Source organism: Xiphophorus couchianus, chromosome 5 (genome assembly GCF_001444195.1).
Source record: "Xiphophorus couchianus chromosome 5, X_couchianus-1.0, whole genome shotgun sequence".
NCBI classification, from domain to species: Eukaryota; Metazoa; Chordata; class Actinopteri; order Cyprinodontiformes; family Poeciliidae; genus Xiphophorus; species Xiphophorus couchianus.
In genome coordinates this window covers 267,164-284,420 of record NC_040232.1, presented here as the reverse complement: position 1 = coordinate 284,420, position 17,257 = coordinate 267,164, and the positions used below count along the sequence as shown (strand labels likewise).

Genomic DNA, 17,257 nt, shown 5'->3' with positions numbered 1-17,257 from the left:
TTTACAGGCCAATCTGTCTCTGGCTGTGTAAGAAATGCAGGGCCAGATAACCATGTAGTATTATGTAGAAATGGCTCTACCTTCATACCCCTGGAGGCAATGTCTGCGGGGTTATTTGTCGTATTCACAAATCTCCACTGGGAGACGCCAGAAGCCCTGAGAATCTCTGACACTGTTTGCCACGAAAACACGGAACCTGGAAGTCTTGTTATTGAGGTATTTCAATACAGAAGTGCTGTCTGTCCAAAACACTGAATCTAGGAGAGGTAGCCTTAGTTCTCTTCTCCACAGTATGTCCATACGAACTGCCAACACAGCCGCCGTCAATTCCATACGGGGAATTGTGACTGATTTTAAAGGTGCAACTCTGTACTTCCCCATTATGAAGGAACTGTGCATTTGGGAAAAACTGTTCTGCAGCAGCAGGTAGGTAACAACACCATACCCCTTCTCACTCGCATCTGCAAAATGGTGTAACTGAGCGGTGATTGCTTGCCCAAAATCAGTAGATTTCAAACACCTTTTGATGCTGATGTTGTCCAACAGATGCAATTCTTCCACCCAGCCTTTCCACTCTTGAGCAACTGCTGCTGGAATAGCATCATCCCATCCTATTCCCTTCTGACACAGGTCTTGAAGGATTCTTTTAGCTACGAAAATGACAGGAGCTACGAATCCCAAGGGGTCATAGAAGGTGCTTATAGTGGAAAGGATCCCTCTTCGGGTCCAAGGTCGATTTGGGATGGATATGCAGAACTTAAACGCATCTGACTGTAGACACCACCATACTCCCAATGCTCGTTCAACAGGCAAGATGTCACAATTCAGATCTAGGCTTTTAACCTCTTTAGCTCTTTCCTCCTCAGGTATTGCTGCCAAGACGCTGCGGCTATTACTTATCCACTTTGTTAAGTGGAAGCCGCCTTTGGCGCAGATGAGTCTGAGGTCTGAGTAAAGAGATATGGCTTCCTCTTCAGTGCCTATTGAGGCAAGACAGTCATCCACATAGAAATTATACAAAATGGTATCAATCACCTGCTGGCTGAAATCTGCCTTGTTGTCTTCTGCACATTTCCGCAGGGCATAGTTAGCACAACTTGGAGATGATGTTGCTCCAAATAAATGAACGCCCATGCGATACTCCTGCATGCTCTGATTGAAGTCACCACCAGGCCACCAGAGAAACCTCAATAGGTCAGCATCTTCCTCTGGCACATGCACCTGATGGAACATGGCTTCAATGTCAGACATCAAAACAACAGGCTCTTTCCTAAACCTAGTCAGCACACCAACCAGGCTATTTGTCAAATCGGGACCACTCAGGAGGTGTGCATTGAGAGAAATGCCCTGGAATGACGCAGCACAATCAAAGACAACCCGAATCTTTCCCTTGGTAGGATGGTACACCCCATGGTGAGGGATATACCAAACCTTTCCATCACTGCGCTCCAAGTCTGTGATTGGCACTCTTTTTGCATAACCTTTGGATAAAAGATCTTCCACAAAGGCAATGTAATCTTTGTGGAAGTCTTTATCTCTGATGAACCTTTTCTTTAAGCTTAAAGCCCGTTGTTCAGCAATTGTGCGGTTATCAGGCATCCTTATGTCTCTGTCTCTCAAAGGCAAGGCAATGTTGTAGTGTCCATCACACAAGGTTACTGTCTTACTGGCCAACTCTAGAAACTTGGAGTCTTCCTTCGACAGCCCCATCTGCTCATCATGGCTGCTCTCAGGAAAATCTATCTTGAATTGTTGCTTCCATAGGTAATCCAGTGTAACAGCAGAAATTCTGTTCATGGTGACAGACCACTCGTTCTTTTCCAACATTCTCGATCAATCGGCCCATTCACTGTCCAGCCGAGCACAGTTTTAATGGCGAAAGGTCCTTCACCTTCGCTCCTAATGACCTCTAAAGGTTCAAGAGCTCTGGGCATGTTCATGCCAATCAAAAGCTCCACCTGTGCTTTGATCTCTGGCAAATGAACGTGCTTCAAGTGTGGCCAGATATCCAGATCTTGTTGCTTTGGGATGTTACTCAGGTCTACAGGCATTTTGTGCTGAGTAAAGAGGTCGGGCATGTCATAATACATGTCGCTGTCCAATCCAGCAATTTCAAGATCGGGTACAATGAAGCTGTCCACAACTTTCTCTTGTCCCATGGTGTGCAAGAGAATCTTTGTTTTTCTTCCAATGAGATTCAGCTTATCCAAAAGACCCACTGTACAAAAGGATGCTGAACTCCCTTGGTCCAAAAAGGCATATGTTTCCAATATCCGTTGACCTTTCTTTCATTTCACCTTGACTGGCACGATGGCAAGCTTGCAGTCCTGTTCACCGGCCCCAGTAAGACCACTAGTCTGAACTGTGTCAAGAGATTTCACTGCTTCAGCTTCATTCTTCTTCTTGTTGTAAATATGGAGTATGCTTGCATGTCTGAAACCACAGATTTTACATGAAAGGCGTTTTCTGCATTCTTTGCTGATGTGCCCTGTACACAGGCAACCAAAACAGACGCCATTTCTTGTAAGAAATAAAATCTTCTCATTATGAGGTTTCTTTTCAAGCAGAGAGCATAACTCCAGTTTGTGTCCACCTCTGCAAAACAAACAAATCTTCACATCAGTCTGAGGGTCTTGATTATTTCTCTCAACAGCAGAGGTAGTGATGCCAAAGCTATTTCCTGTAGTTCTTGGGCAAGAAAAACGTTTCCCTCCATCTGTACTCTTGGCTGATAAATTTATTGATGGAGCATCAATTAAGTTCCCAAAGACAGGATCTGTAATAATTTTGACTTGATGCTCAATAAAGAAAACAATGTCAATAAATGTTGCTCTTCGATGCTGCTTCTCGAGGATGTCACATGCTACTGTTCGCCATTTATCTTTTAATTTATATGGCAATCTTTTAATCACAGCAAGCATATTAGCAGGTGTGTTTAATTCAGAAAGATCCTGAATGTCCTCCATCGCATTACAACACCCACGTAAGAACAAATAGTATGCCTGAAGAGCTTTTCCGTCTTCTGATTTAATCAATGGCCACGAATGAACTTTATTCAGGTAAGCAGATGCAATAACATGTCCATTTCCAAAATGCTCATACAGCATAGTCTTTGCTTTTACATATCCACCACCATCAGACATATGTTGACAGCTTTTGACAAGTTCATTGGGCTGCCCCCTGGTGTACTGTGCGAGGTAATGCAGGCAATCGTCAGGATCACCAGTATTTGATTCAATGACCTGTTCAAATGAGCGCATAAAGGCCTGAAAATGAAGCGGATTGCCATCAAAAGGTTGAATTTCTCTTTTGGGTAGTGAAGAGAGACTTTGTTGATGAACCAACATGCAAGTTAATTCATTTTGTTTCTCCATAATGGATAACAGATTTTCATTGGTTGCTGATTGAGCAGCTTGCTGCAGAGGCATATTCGATATTGTTCTGCTTACAGAATGAGAAGGTCCAAGAAGAGGTGCAAACTTCTTCTTTGTCACTTTTTGTTGTACTGTTTTTATTTGAAGCTCTGCATTTTCATTAACTGTATTTCTCTTTGTCTGTGGAACAAAAGTATTATCATTAAGAGTTTCAACAGCATTTCCTTTAGTTTTAAAATAGGATTCCATTCCATTAGATTTCCATGAAACTGAGCTTTGTACTGCAGATCCAATTTTCAGCACATTCACTTTTGCAGCAGTTGCAGCTATTTCTGCTTCAAGTTGAAGCTGTTCTTTCCTTTTCCTAAGTTGCTCCTCTTGTTCTTCAATAGCATGTTTTTCTTTGAGCATATTTTGACGTGTGAGTAAAGCAGCCATTTCAGCTTCTGCCCTGAGACGTGCAGATGAAGTTGATGATACTTTGGAGCTTGACTTGCTTCCTTGATTTGAAACACTGTCTGATGGCAACACATCATCTTGAATGTCATGCTGGAGATTAGCAGATAACGGAGGCTCCATTTGTTCTTGAACCTCCACTTCTTTTCCTAATGGAGTTTCCTGTGACCGTAACATGTCAGAGGATGACCTGCTCGAGCATTTATTTGTTTCAGAAAGCCATATTTCAACATCCTCAATAAATCCTTTGTTATATTTAGTGATACTTGAAAACCATGTATTTTGTTTATCTTTCTCATCAAGCGTAATTAAAGGCAGCAAAGATTCATGCAATATAATGGCCTCTTGAAACAGGTGTGTTAACTCATTGTCAAGAAAATCCGAGCTCATCCCACTTCCCCATGCTAGAGATTTTAGTTTAACAGTAATAATAAAGTTATCTTTAAAATGAATCACTCAAGTGATATCAAGGCCCAACATTAGACTTAAGTGTCAATAAAATAAATCTAGTTGTGTGTGTTGTTTTTGTCTCATGCAAACTTTGCTTTAATTCTACTTTTTTCTATCTAATCATAAGAAATCATAGTCAGTCAGAGAGAGTCATTAAACAGGAAAAGCAGGTTTCCTGGAAAAAGAGGAAGTTTCCAGCCTGCAGATTTATAAAAATAGTTGAGACTATTTTAAAGCATGAAAGTTTTAAAAAATTAAATCTAAACATTATTAGTAATTGGATAAGATTCAAAGTAAAATACTTATATGAATATTGGTTTACTTGTAATAATACACTTATATTTGTGGGAACTACAAGAAAAACAAGTAACTGTAACTTTAGTAGTAAATAATTAGAATCATGTATTATTCTTGGTTTCTTTTCAGAAAAACATCTGTAATAACTCACATTAAGATTATAATAAGAATAATTAATAAGTTATGGTTATAAAATCATAAATGAATGATAGATCAGAGAAGCTGAAGAAAATAAATGTGATATAAGTTATGGTTATAAAATTATAAATGAATGCTAAATCAGAGAAGCTAAAGAAAATAAATGTGATATAAATGTGATTTTGACATTAAACTTGAAATGGTGTAAAAAGGTGTAACTGCAATTAAACATCACTGATATGTTGGAGGTAGAGAGTAGGTGAAAGGTTGTGCAGGCAAGGGACACAGGAGGTTGAGCAACCCTGAGACATTGGCACAGACATCAGGAAATGTCTGTAAGACAGTGATGGATATGAGATCATCTGTCTAAGCAGACAGCAGGCGCACCAGGGGGGTGGATGAACCCTATATAAGGTGAGTGCAAAAGAGGAACCTTTCGTTGGATCCTCCGGGCAGCTTCGAGCCAAGATCGAGATGGACAAAGAACTCTGCAGCTGAAGAAGAGCCGGGGCCACGGAGCCGGAGACTGTCCTGCACATGGAGACCAACCCGTCTGGCCCACAATCTGTGGCTTCGAATCGCACTTCTCTCATCGGCTGGGTTCTGACCCCAAAGACAAAGATGAAGACAAAGACAAGGAAGAAGAACTAGTGCCTTTTTTCCTGCCAGCACCAAGTCCTGTGTGACCTCAGCATCCATGCGGAGAAGAAGCTCATCGGACCTGCGGAGATCCTGGCCTTCGCCGATCAACATCTTCCTCCTGCTGCCACACCTTCTTCATCATCAAGCCAGGTCTGGGGTTCGAAACGCCAAACTCCGTCCGTCTCTCTCAAAGGTTCCCTTTTTTAGTTCTCAGTGTCAGCAGTAGGGAAAGATAGACTAGATGATTGATTTTACTTATTTGATTATTTCTGCTACTGAATTAAGCTGTACTGACCCTTGCAAAAATGCCTTACTAATAAAATATTTAGCATAAAGAAAATCTAAAAGATGTTGTGGACATTCAGTTAATGAGTCACCTTAAAGTTCTTTGATGGTTGTAAAATAGCTGTGATGTTTGATTCTGGAGAGGAAGAGGTGGAAAATGTTTTTAGGTTGCTGGTAGCCCATATTTAAAACCTCATCCTTGGGACTCGCCCGAGTCACTAAAACCTACCTGGTTCAATAACAAATGCAAGTTGTAAAATAGAGAACGAGCGACCGTTAACAGGTGTGCTCTGTGAAACTAGTTGGCTGTAGGCTGCTCAGTCTGGCTAATTCACAGGGGGAAGAAGGGTGGGACACCTGGATGTAGGCCGTCAGATAACCAGGCGAATCGTTTCTCGAAACCAGCTTAAACAGAGTTTACTTCAGTTCTGGACAGGGTAAATCCCAGCAGATTTAGGAAACTCAACGGACCCGTTAGACGGAGAGCTGGTAGCACATCTCCCCTCTCAGAAGAGGAAGTACGAGAGTGAGAGAGTAGAGACAGAAAGGAGGGGGGGGGTGTTGCGCAACAACAAGTGGCGCCCAACGTGGGGCTCGATCCAACGGAGTAGGAGGGCCCCATAAACCAAGTCAGTAAAAACAGATGTGTGATTCTGAATAGCTCACTTGGATGGTTAACTCTTAGGGAATAGAGTTAATGGTGACTGATAAGGCCGTCAGTCACAACCCTTGCAGTAACTGTATAGCATACAGGTGAGGGAAAGCTTCTACTGAGGATAAATGACCGGATCCAGACAGTGAAGCTAGTAGCCAACATAGTCTAGACCCATCCCTGCTCGAAGGCTAAAGAGAGGCTTTGGGGGATAGACAACTCGAACCGACAGAGAGACGGAGTGATGGATGATCACTTCGAGGAGGAAAATCTGGGGAAGAAACCGGAGGAAGCCGGCCGTCCAGATCCTTTGGAAAATGAGGAGACCTCAACAGAACTGCATCAGCTTCTACACAGCTACTGTGACTCAGACCTGAAGCAAGTGGGGAAGTTGGTTCCAAGAATGAGGAACTGAAACATCAACCCCTGACAAAGGAAAGCTGGCTCACTCTTGCTGGAGTGGTTCGTGATGTAATGCTGACCAGACCAGCCAGCAACCATGCAGAGGAGACGGAGAAAGGTGTCATCAGCCGACGATGGATGAGGAAGCACACCGCGTCCTCCACTGCAGCCATCGAGAAGACATCCGGCAACAGAGGAACAAACACCAGCAGCTGACATCATCACACAGACGCAGACATGGTTAAAGACATCCTGCTGGACCCGGAGCTTGAAATTGGGCCAGCACAACCCACCAGTAAGAAATGACCGCAAGAGACATCTGAGAAGCCAGAACAACCGGAATGGACAATCTACACCGATGGATCCAGAAAGGGGTCCGACCAGTCGGCATACTGGGGATTTATTCTGAAGCAGGATGGCAGAGAGAAATGCCGTCAGAAAGGAAAAGCTCCCGGTAGTGCTCAAGCCGGAGAAGTAACGGCAGTACTGGAAGGATTGCTGGAGCTGGTGAAAAGGAAAATCAAGAGTGCCAGGTTAGTAACTGACAGTTACTACTGTGCTCAGGCCCTTAGAGAGGACTTGGCCATTTGGGAAGAAAATGGTTTCGAGACTGCAAAGGGCAAGCCCGTGGCACACAAAGATTTGTGGAAAAAGATTGCTGAGCTAAAAATGCAGTTGGAGATAGAAGTTGAGCATCAAAGAGCACACACGCATGAGGGAGCTCATTGGCGTGGGAATGATGAAGTGGACTGTTATGTCCAACAAAGGAAGATCGTCTTTGTCGGTACCGAGAAGTGGGACAGAACACCTAAGGACAGGTGGTCCTAGAGTAGCACGGGGAGCAGGTAGTACGGTGCGTGCATAAGGCCCTCGAATATGCAGGCGTGCTACACCCCCGTGAAGAACTGAGCAAGCAGGACTGCTGGATGTCCCTTCAGCCCATCCGATGCAGCTGTGTGACTTTGAGGTATGTGGTCGATACGCAGGGCACCCAGGGCAGCGGATGGAAGGTTTGTTCATCAAGAGCACAGTCCCATGGGGTTCAGTCTGCATGGACGTAGCAGAGCCAATGGGGACAACAGGAAAGAGAGGTGAGAAGTACCTCTTGGTGCTGATGGACACAGTGACAACTGCTAGAAGAGCAGGTCTTCCCCTGCAGAGGAACTCCGTTCACGTCACAGAAAGCAGGGAGGCGAAGACACTTCTCCTTTTTGCTTAGAGAAGGAAAAGGGAAGTTGCAGCTTGAAGTGTCACTGAAAACAGGGCAGAGAGTTTGGATTAAAGCTCAAGATCGGCCTGCATCTACGGTGATCAAGCTGAGATTCAACGCCCGAGATTTTGTAAAGTAAGTACTGAACTTCAACACAGTACTACTGATGAAGAAAGGGGTCCATGAGGAAGCAGTGCTCAAGCCAGTTCTTAGCTACAGCGAACCAGAACATTACAAGAAGATGGCCAGAGAATCAAGCACCATGCCATCCTATATTAGACTGGCCACTATTACAGGAAGGTTGCCGTTCAAAGAACAACTTCAAGGCTTTGGACTGGGAGGGCCGTGAAGAAATTGGATTATGCTAAAGAAGAACTCCTGTCACAACCTGATGGATTAAAATGGAAAAGGATCATGATTACGGATAAAGCGTCATGATGCTTATGCTTTTTGCTTTGCTCTGCTGAACAGCCAGAATTTGATTTTTTTTTTTTTTTGAGGCCTTCTGTCTCAGCCCATCTTCCCTAAAGAACCATTCCACATCCTGAAGAACCGACAGTTCATCCAGCGAAGGTTCCTGTAGAAGAATCAGAGCGATCCAAGTTTTCTTCGACATTCATCACCTCATGGGGGAAATCAAAACTCCAAAGAGGGGGTGTCAAGAGAAGTGGAGTTTTGATGACTACACTGAGCCCTCTGTGACAACTGAGGATGAAGAATCTGCATCTTCACATCCCAGACGAACCTCTTCTCTTTCTAGTGGATGAGGACGGCGAACTGCAGGAGGGTGATGGACTCCCAGCATGTGAAAGGTCTGACCTCGTGGAGGGGGTGTCAAGAAAATCCGAGCTCATCCCACTTCCCCATGCTAGAGATTTTAGTTTAACAGTAATAATAAAGTTATCTTTAAAATGAATCACTCAAGTGATATCAAGGCCCAACATTAGACTTAAGTGTCAATAAAATAAATCTAGTTGTGTGTGTTGTTTTTGTCTCATGCAAACTTTGCTTTAATTCTACTTTTTTCTATCTAATCATAAGAAATCATAGTCAGTCAGAGAGAGTCATTAAACAGGAAAAGCAGGTTTCCTGGAAAAAGAGGAAGTTTCCAGCCTGCAGATTTATAAAAATAGTTGAGACTATTTTAAAGCATGAAAGTTTTAAAAAATTAAATCTAAACATTATTAGTAATTGGATAAGATTCAAAGTAAAATACTTATATGAATATTGGTTTACTTGTAATAATACACTTATATTTGTGGGAACTACAAGAAAAACAAGTAACTGTAACTTTAGTAGTAAATAATTAGAATCATGTATTATTCTTGGTTTCTTTTCAGAAAAACATCTGTAATAACTCACATTAAGATTATAATAAGAATAATTAATAAGTTATGGTTATAAAATCATAAATGAATGATAGATCAGAGAAGCTGAAGAAAATAAATGTGATATAAGTTATGGTTATAAAATTATAAATGAATGCTAAATCAGAGAAGCTAAAGAAAATAAATGTGATATAAATGTGATTTTGACATTAAACTTGAAATGGTGTAAAAAGGTGTAACTGCAATTAAACATCACTGATATGTTGGAGGTAGAGAGTAGGTGAAAGGTTGTGCAGGCAAGGGACACAGGAGGTTGAGCAACCCTGAGACATTGGCACAGACATCAGGAAATGTCTGTAAGACAGTGATGGATATGAGATCATCTGTCTAAGCAGACAGCAGGCGCACCAGGGGGGTGGATGAACCCTATATAAGGTGAGTGCAAAAGAGGAACCGTTCGTTGGATCCTCCGGGCAGCTTCGAGCCAAGATCGAGATGGACAAAGAACTCTGCAGCTGAAGAAGAGCCGGGGCCACGGAGCCGGAGACTGTCCTGCACATGGAGACCAACCCGTCTGGCCCACAACCTGTGGCTTCGAATCGCACTTCTCTCATCGGCTGGGTTCTGACCCCAAAGACAAAGATGAAGACAAAGACAAGGAAGAAGAACTAGTGCCTTTTTTCCTGCCAGCACCAAGTCCTGTGTGACCTCAGCATCCATGCGGAGAAGAAGCTCATCGGACCTGCGGAGATCCTGGCCTTCGCCGATCAACATCTTCCTCCTGCTGCCACACCTTCTTCATCATCAAGCCAGGTCTGGGGTTCGAAACGCCAAACTCCGTCCGTCTCTCTCAAAGGTTCCCTTTTTTAGTTCTCAGTGTCAGCAGTAGGGAAAGATAGACTAGATGATTGATTTTACTTATTTGATTATTTCTGCTACTGAATTAAGCTGTACTGACCCTTGCAAAAATGCCTTACTAATAAAATATTTAGCATAAAGAAAATCTAAAAGATGTTGTGGACATTCAGTTAATGAGTCACCTTAAAGTTCTTTGATGGTTGTAAAATAGCTGTGATGTTTGATTCTGGAGAGGAAGAGGTGGAAAATGTTTTTAGGTTGCTGGTAGCCCATATTTAAAACCTCATCCTTGGGACTCGCCCGAGTCACTAAAACCTACCTGGTTCAATAACAAATGCAAGTTGTAAAATAGAGAACGAGCGACCGTTAACAGGTGTGCTCTGTGAAACTAGTTGGCTGTAGGCTGCTCAGTCTGGCTAATTCACAGGGGGAAGAAGGGTGGGACACCTGGATGTAGGCCGTCAGATAACCAGGCGAATCGTTTCTCGAAACCAGCTTAAACAGAGTTTACTTCAGTTCTGGACAGGGTAAATCCCAGCAGATTTAGGAAACTCAACGGACCCGTTAGACGGAGAGCTGGTAGCACATCTCCCCTCTCAGAAGAGGAAGTACGAGAGTGAGAGAGTAGAGACAGAAAGGAGGGGGGGGGTGTTGCGCAACAACATCATCCAGTAGTGATTTTACTTGTGAATAATTTTTATCATCTTTCATTAGCTCTTTAAGGGATGATATTACACCTTTCATTTTCTTTACACACTTTTTCCGCTCTGTTTGGATCGTTTCAATTTTATTTGCGAGAGCTTTCTCAGTGAGAACGATCGCTCTTTTATCCTTTTCAGGTTTCTCAACAGCTGATAAAGCAGACAATCCACTCATTTTAATCCAAAATAGAGCAAAGTTACAGGCAACAGCGACTTCTTAAACTTTATTGAACGCACGCAGAGCCACAACACACTCGCACACCAAAATGCCGCAGCCTCAGAGCAAAACGTAGCGGGGGGCGTGTCGCAACAACAGCTCCACATGGCAGAACCAAACTGCGTTAAAAGAGCAATACGCAGCACCAATCATTCAGGTTACATACCACTGTCGTCTTCTACTTCTTTGTCGAAGGATCCTCTTTCGTAGATATAGTGGCTGTGGTGTGTGGGCTCGCGTTGGCGTCCAGCTGGGCGAGAAAACTCCGTTGTCGTTGTTTCGTTTTTTGCTGACAAATATTAGCGACTGTCAAACAAAGTCGCCGAGCAGCTGAATAGGGGAATCCTTGTTGACGCGCCAGCTGATCAAAAACGCCATTCCAGGATGCAGTTAAGATGGTTTTATTTTGTCATATTATCAATATCCAAGAACAGTGTCCAAAAGAGCATTAAAACCGGATCCGCAGGTTTAGACAGTGATCAAGGACAAAAACTATATTAGCATAAAGCGGTCAGCAAAAAGTAAAACCTCCCCCATCACCCACTCACTGAAGTCACTAGGTGCCGCCACAGGTGATCTACAATCACTAATAACACCACGTGATCCCGCCCCTCACCTATCCACAACAGGCCCCCCCGATCTGAACTCAAGCGGTGTCTGTTGTTGGACTTCTGTGCTCGTCAGGGATTGCCCATTTCGAACACCATGTTCAAGCATAACGGTGTCCATATGTGCACTTGGCCGCAGTTTGATGATCGACTTTGTCCTTGTTTCATCGGATCTGCGGCCGTATGTCTTGGACACTCGGGTGAAGAGAGGTGCGGAGCTGTCCACTGACCACTACCTGGTGGTGAGTTGGCTCCGGTGGTGGGGGAGGAAGCCGGTCAGGCCTGGCAGGCCCAAACGTGTTGTGAGGGTCTGCTGGGAACGTCTGGCGGAATCCCCTGTGAGACGGAGCTTTAACTCCCATCTCCAGCAAAGCTTCGAACACGTCCCGGGGGAGGTGGGGGACATGGAGTCTGAGTGGACCATGTTCCGTGCCTCCATTGTCGAGGCGGCCGGTCGGAGCTGTGGCCGCAAGGTTGTCGGTGCCTGTCGCGGCGGCAACCCTCAAACCCGTTGGTGGACACCTTCGGTGAGGGATGCTGTCAGGCTGAAGAAGGAGTCCTATCGGGCCTTTTTGGCCTCTGGGACCCCGGAAGCAGCTGATGGGTACCGGCGGGCGAAGCGGCATGCGGCTCGGGTGGTTGCTGAGGCAAAAACTCGGGCGTGGGAGGAGTTTGGAGAGGCCATGGAGAAAGACTTCCGCACAACTTCAAGGCGATTCTGGTCCACCATCTGGTGTCTCAGGGGGGGGAAGCAGTATGGCACCAACACTGTTTATAGTGGGGATGGTGTGCTGCTGACCTCTACTCGGGACATTGTGGGCTGGTGGGCAGAATACTTCGAAGACCTCCTCAATCCCACCAACATGCCTTCCATTGAGGAAGCTGAGCCTGGGGACTCTGGATTGGGCTCTCCAATCTCTGGGGGCGAGGTCGCCGAGGTGGTTAAAAAGCTCCTCGGTGGCAAGGCCCCGGGGGTGGATGATATCCGCCCGGAGTTCCTTAAGGCTCTGGATGTTGTAGGGTTGTGTTGGCTGACGTGACTCTGCAATATTGCATGGACATCGGGGGCAGTTCCCCTGGATTGGCAGACTGGGGTGGTGGTCCCCCTGTTCAAAAAGGGGGACCGGAGGGTGTGCTCCAATTATAGAGGGGTCACACTCTTAAGCATCCCTGGCAAGGTCTATTCAGGGGTCCTGGAGAGGAGGGTCCGTCGGATAGTCGAACCTCGGATTCAGGAAGAGCAGTCTGGTTCTGGTTCTGGTCGTGGAACACTGGACCAGCTCTACACCCTCAGCAGGGTCCTGGAGGATTCTGGGAGTTCACCCAACCGGTCTACATGTGTTTTGTGGACTTGGAGAAGGCGTTCGACCGTGTCCCTCAGGGAGCCCTGTGGCGGGTTCTCCGGGAGTATGGGGTACCGGGCCCTTTGATACGGGCTGTCAGGTCCCTGTATGACCGGTGTCAAAGTCTGGTCCGCATTGCCGGCAGTAAGTCGGGCTCTTTTCCGGTAAGAGTTGGACTCCGCCAGGACTGCCCTTTGTCACCGCATGATGTGTTTCAGTCCAGTAACTTGTAATAAACTTCACTGGTTGATAGTAAACTGCTATCTGAACCCGAGTAAATGCTATTCGTTGGTTACAAAAATACGGAGGGGAATCCCAAACAGCCAAAGTCCAGCGGACATCGGAGATGATATGTGGAAATAACATTAATGTTTATCCAACATTTCGTGCATAGAATATAGAAATGACCAGGAGAGGGGCGTGCCGTGGTGGCGTAGCGGTTAGTACGACCCATATTTAGAGGCCTTGAGTCCTCAATGCGGCCGTCGCGAGTTTGACTCCCGGACCCGACGACATTTGCTGCATGTCTTCCCCCTTCTCCTTCCCCGTTTCCTGTCAGCCTACTATCATATAAGGGACACTAGAGCCCACAAAAGACCCTGGAGGGGTAAAAAAAAAGAAATGACCAGGAGAGGAGTTGCAGCGAAACTGGTACTGCAGTTGATTCCAGTAATTTTTCAGCTGTTCATCGTTAACGTGACATAATAACTATAAGATTATTCATTCAGTCAGGGCTTGACGCTTGCAGAATGTAACTGTCACTCGTAAAACATTGATTAATGTCTGGTTTTAAAATTAGTTAACTGGACTTGTAGCCATTATTTTGTGCCCATTGTTCTCAATGTAATTCTATAGATTAAAACAGCAAATACTAATTAACCGCTGAAGCTTAAAGAAACGACAGAACAGAAAACAATCTAAACACACAAATGGTAAAGATTAAAAACGTAACTCGCCTCCATAGCATTGTGCAGCAAATAAAGCCGTCTCTGTGGAGATGCCCTGTCTCCACACTTTTATCCAATGCCTTTTTGTTACATCTTTAATGTTTAAAATAAGCTCACCAACTGTCGCTATTGCTTCTACAAAGGCATGTTTGTTTCCTCTAAATTCACGTGTGATTTAGTGTTTTTTTATTGTATTTTCTGTCTGGAATCTGAATGTCGGTGAGAGAAATCGGTTCGTTTGGTGTGTAGCTCTTGCCATGTGGCTGGACACGCTCCACCATCGGCCCGATCGGTTTTGATCGGCAGGTGTGTGGTCTCTCAGGTTTTGAAAATCGGCCGACAATTCTAAAATCATGTAGTGTGAGCTGGGCTTTAATTATTGTTATGTTGTATTTCACTTTAGGTTACCTCTTCATGGTCATTTTAGTTTTATTTGAGGTTATTTATTGAGGTTAGAATTGTCTTATTGCGTTCCTTATTTTCATCCTTCATAGTGTTTCTTCTTTAGCTACTTTAGGTTCTGTTATTCTTGTATATCTGAGTCCATGTCGAGCTTTCTTTACTGATTATAGTTTATTTTTATTAATCCTTCTAGTTATTCCTTATTTCAGGCTCCCTGCAGTGATTCTAGTTATGTTTATTAGTTATTTCATCACCGGAGGTTCAGTTATTCGTACATGTCTGATTTATGTGAACCTTTCTGCAGCGGTTCCAGTTAAGTTATTAACTGTAGTGTTTCTAGCTCTTCTTATCTGCCTCCATACCTTCTTCCTTTAGTGATGCTAGTTAGGTTATTTCTTTGTTTAGATCTTCTAGTTATTCTAGCTCTATGTTCCTTAGTTCTTAGATCAGCCTTGTTTCTGTTTAGGTTTGTTTGAATTTTTCCTTCATGTCTTTTTTTCTTCTAGTTTCTCAGTTTTTCTTTAGGAGTATTTTCAGCTCCCTGTTTTCCCCGGTACATCTCCTCAGCCTCTCTGTGCCAACTACTCACACCTGCAATCAATCGTCTCATCTCGTTAGGCCCATTGTTGGCTACCTCCCTGTATTTTAGCTCCTGTATCCCAGCCCCGACTCGCCGGTCCGTCTCGTTACCATGTTTCCCTTCTTGGATCATCTGTTGATCCCTCAGGTTTCCGGTTTGCCCTGTATTTGCATTTTCTTGTACCCCTGGATTTTGGATTTTTTGTTGGTTGATTTTCTTCATTAAACATTCATTATTTCTACGACTACTGGCTGCTGCGTTTGGGTCCACCGCCACACCACGACCAAACATTTGGAATGGCTTCTGAACCAGACGCTCCAGAACTCTTCAACACGCCGCCAGCTCCCGGTCAGAAAGACGCTTTAGTTCAGCGTCCATGAGATTTGTATTCAGTGAGGATTTTTTTTATTGATTGATTTTAGTTGCCTCTGCGATGAAATCTTTGTAAAGTCTATAATGTCTGCCCATGTGCAGTCAGGGGTGTTAATTATAACTGTCAAATGACCGACGGGCTTCAAATTTTCCTGGCGTTTAAAAAAAACAACAACTGGTCAAATATGGAAAATATTCTGTTAACGCGACCTCTGACTTTAACAGAAATGTTTTTTCTGATTTCATGCATATTTGTCTTTAAAAGTCTTAAGGTTGAGTTGCTGAAACCTGGAAATGTGGCTCTGCTAAATATATGAAACATTGACATTTTGATTTTATTTACTTTCATTTAGCTGAATAATCACCCCTCTGATAGAGACAGCATGCTAGCGCCCTGTTAGCTCCATGCTAGTTCCATTGTTAGCTCCATGCTAGCTCCATGTAAGGACTACAGGTTGGGATTCAAACCCAGGACCTTTCTGTAGCAAGGCAGCAGTTCTACTACAGCAGGTGTCGAACTCCAGTCCTGGAGGTTCGCTGTCCTGTAACTTTCAGATGTGCCTCTGCTGCTTCCCCTGAACAGAATAATGAGGTCATCAAGGTTCTGGAGAACCTTAAGGTTCTGGTGATCCACAGGAGGAGGTATTAAACTGTTTCATTCCAGTGTTTTGTACCTGTGGCTCATCTAAACCTGTGGCTCAGCGACTGGAGGCCTGGAGTTTGACACCTGTGATCCACAGGATCTAAACTTTTTAAAATGAGATGCGACTCTTTCCAAGCCAGATCTCCTACTGGATCCGACCGTCGTCACCATGGTGGTAGGAGCTCCTCTATTGTTGTGTCCTTGGGCAAGACGCTTCACCTTTCCCAGCAGGGGGCGCTGGTGCGTGGAGGCTCGGCTCCTGACTGCCCTCTGGTGGCAAGATACTGGATTGTCTGTTCCCTGAGACTTCCAGCCAAGCTGAGGCTGATTTCCGGAGGATTCCTGGCTCAGGATGAAGAAAGTCAGACCTGTGGCTTTCTGGGAGTGAGAGACTGTTGGATTAAAAGTGTCTGGATAATCCCTCCATGGCCGCTCTGGGAGAACGGCAGATTACATGAGAGCCAGACGGAGAGAGCAAGTTAATCTGACAGCCGTCTCTCTGGCCAACATGCCGCCATGTTGGCCTCGTTTCCTCCATCTTCCTCTATGTTGCTCCTCTATGTTCCTCCTCCATGTTGCTCCTCCTGTGATGAAGAGCCGTCTGGACCGGCCGCCTGACCCGGTTCTGTTCAGGTTTCCAGCAGCAGCTCAGTTCTCTGCAGGCTCTTTCAGAAGCTTTATTTGTGTCTTTTGTAGAGCGTCTGTTTGTGCGGTTATATTTAGAGCAGCTCTGATTTCGCGCCTGGAGCCGCTCTCCGTCTTTCATGCGGCGCGCTGCGTTGCTCCCAGCGGGCCGCTTCCTCTCAGACTGACGGCCGCGCTCAGGTTTCAGAACAGGTGAAATATGAAGGAAACGCTTCGTGTGAACTCATTCTGTCACTTCTGCTTCTGTTCCTCATGTTATTCTAATCATATTCATGAAGTATTAATGTTTCAGCAAACATCTCTGAGTCCCTGAACAAACCCAGACTGAGACTGTCACACAGCCAGCCGTTTAAAACGCCGCTTTTAAAGAGAGACGGTGGAAATAAATAACCAGCACAAAACGGAGAGCTTAATATCACAACATCCACTGGTAACGTTTTTATCTGCCAGGTTTGGATGAAAATCATTTAAAATCAGGATCAGATACAGAGAAAGAAAACTGGATCTAAAGGAAGGAGACAAATCTGCAGAAACAGTAACAACAATCATAAGGAAGTGTAACTTTCTCATTTTGATAACACATAAAACTCATTATAATGATATTTGTCTGGTTAAAGCCAAACTGTCTCCTTGTTTCAGGGCCAGAGGTCAAAGAAACACGGAGAGTCAGAGGCAGATCATTTAGATCTCATTATAATGATCCTGTT

General features: G+C 44.6%; 1 protein-coding gene across 3 annotated transcripts in view; it reads right to left on the bottom strand.

Moving 5' to 3' along the window:
• The window catches only part of grin1b (glutamate receptor, ionotropic, N-methyl D-aspartate 1b), a 77,972-nt gene that overhangs the window by 56,927 nt on the left and 3,788 nt on the right, over window positions 1-17,257 (bottom strand). The gene's annotated exons all lie outside the window — the stretch shown is intronic.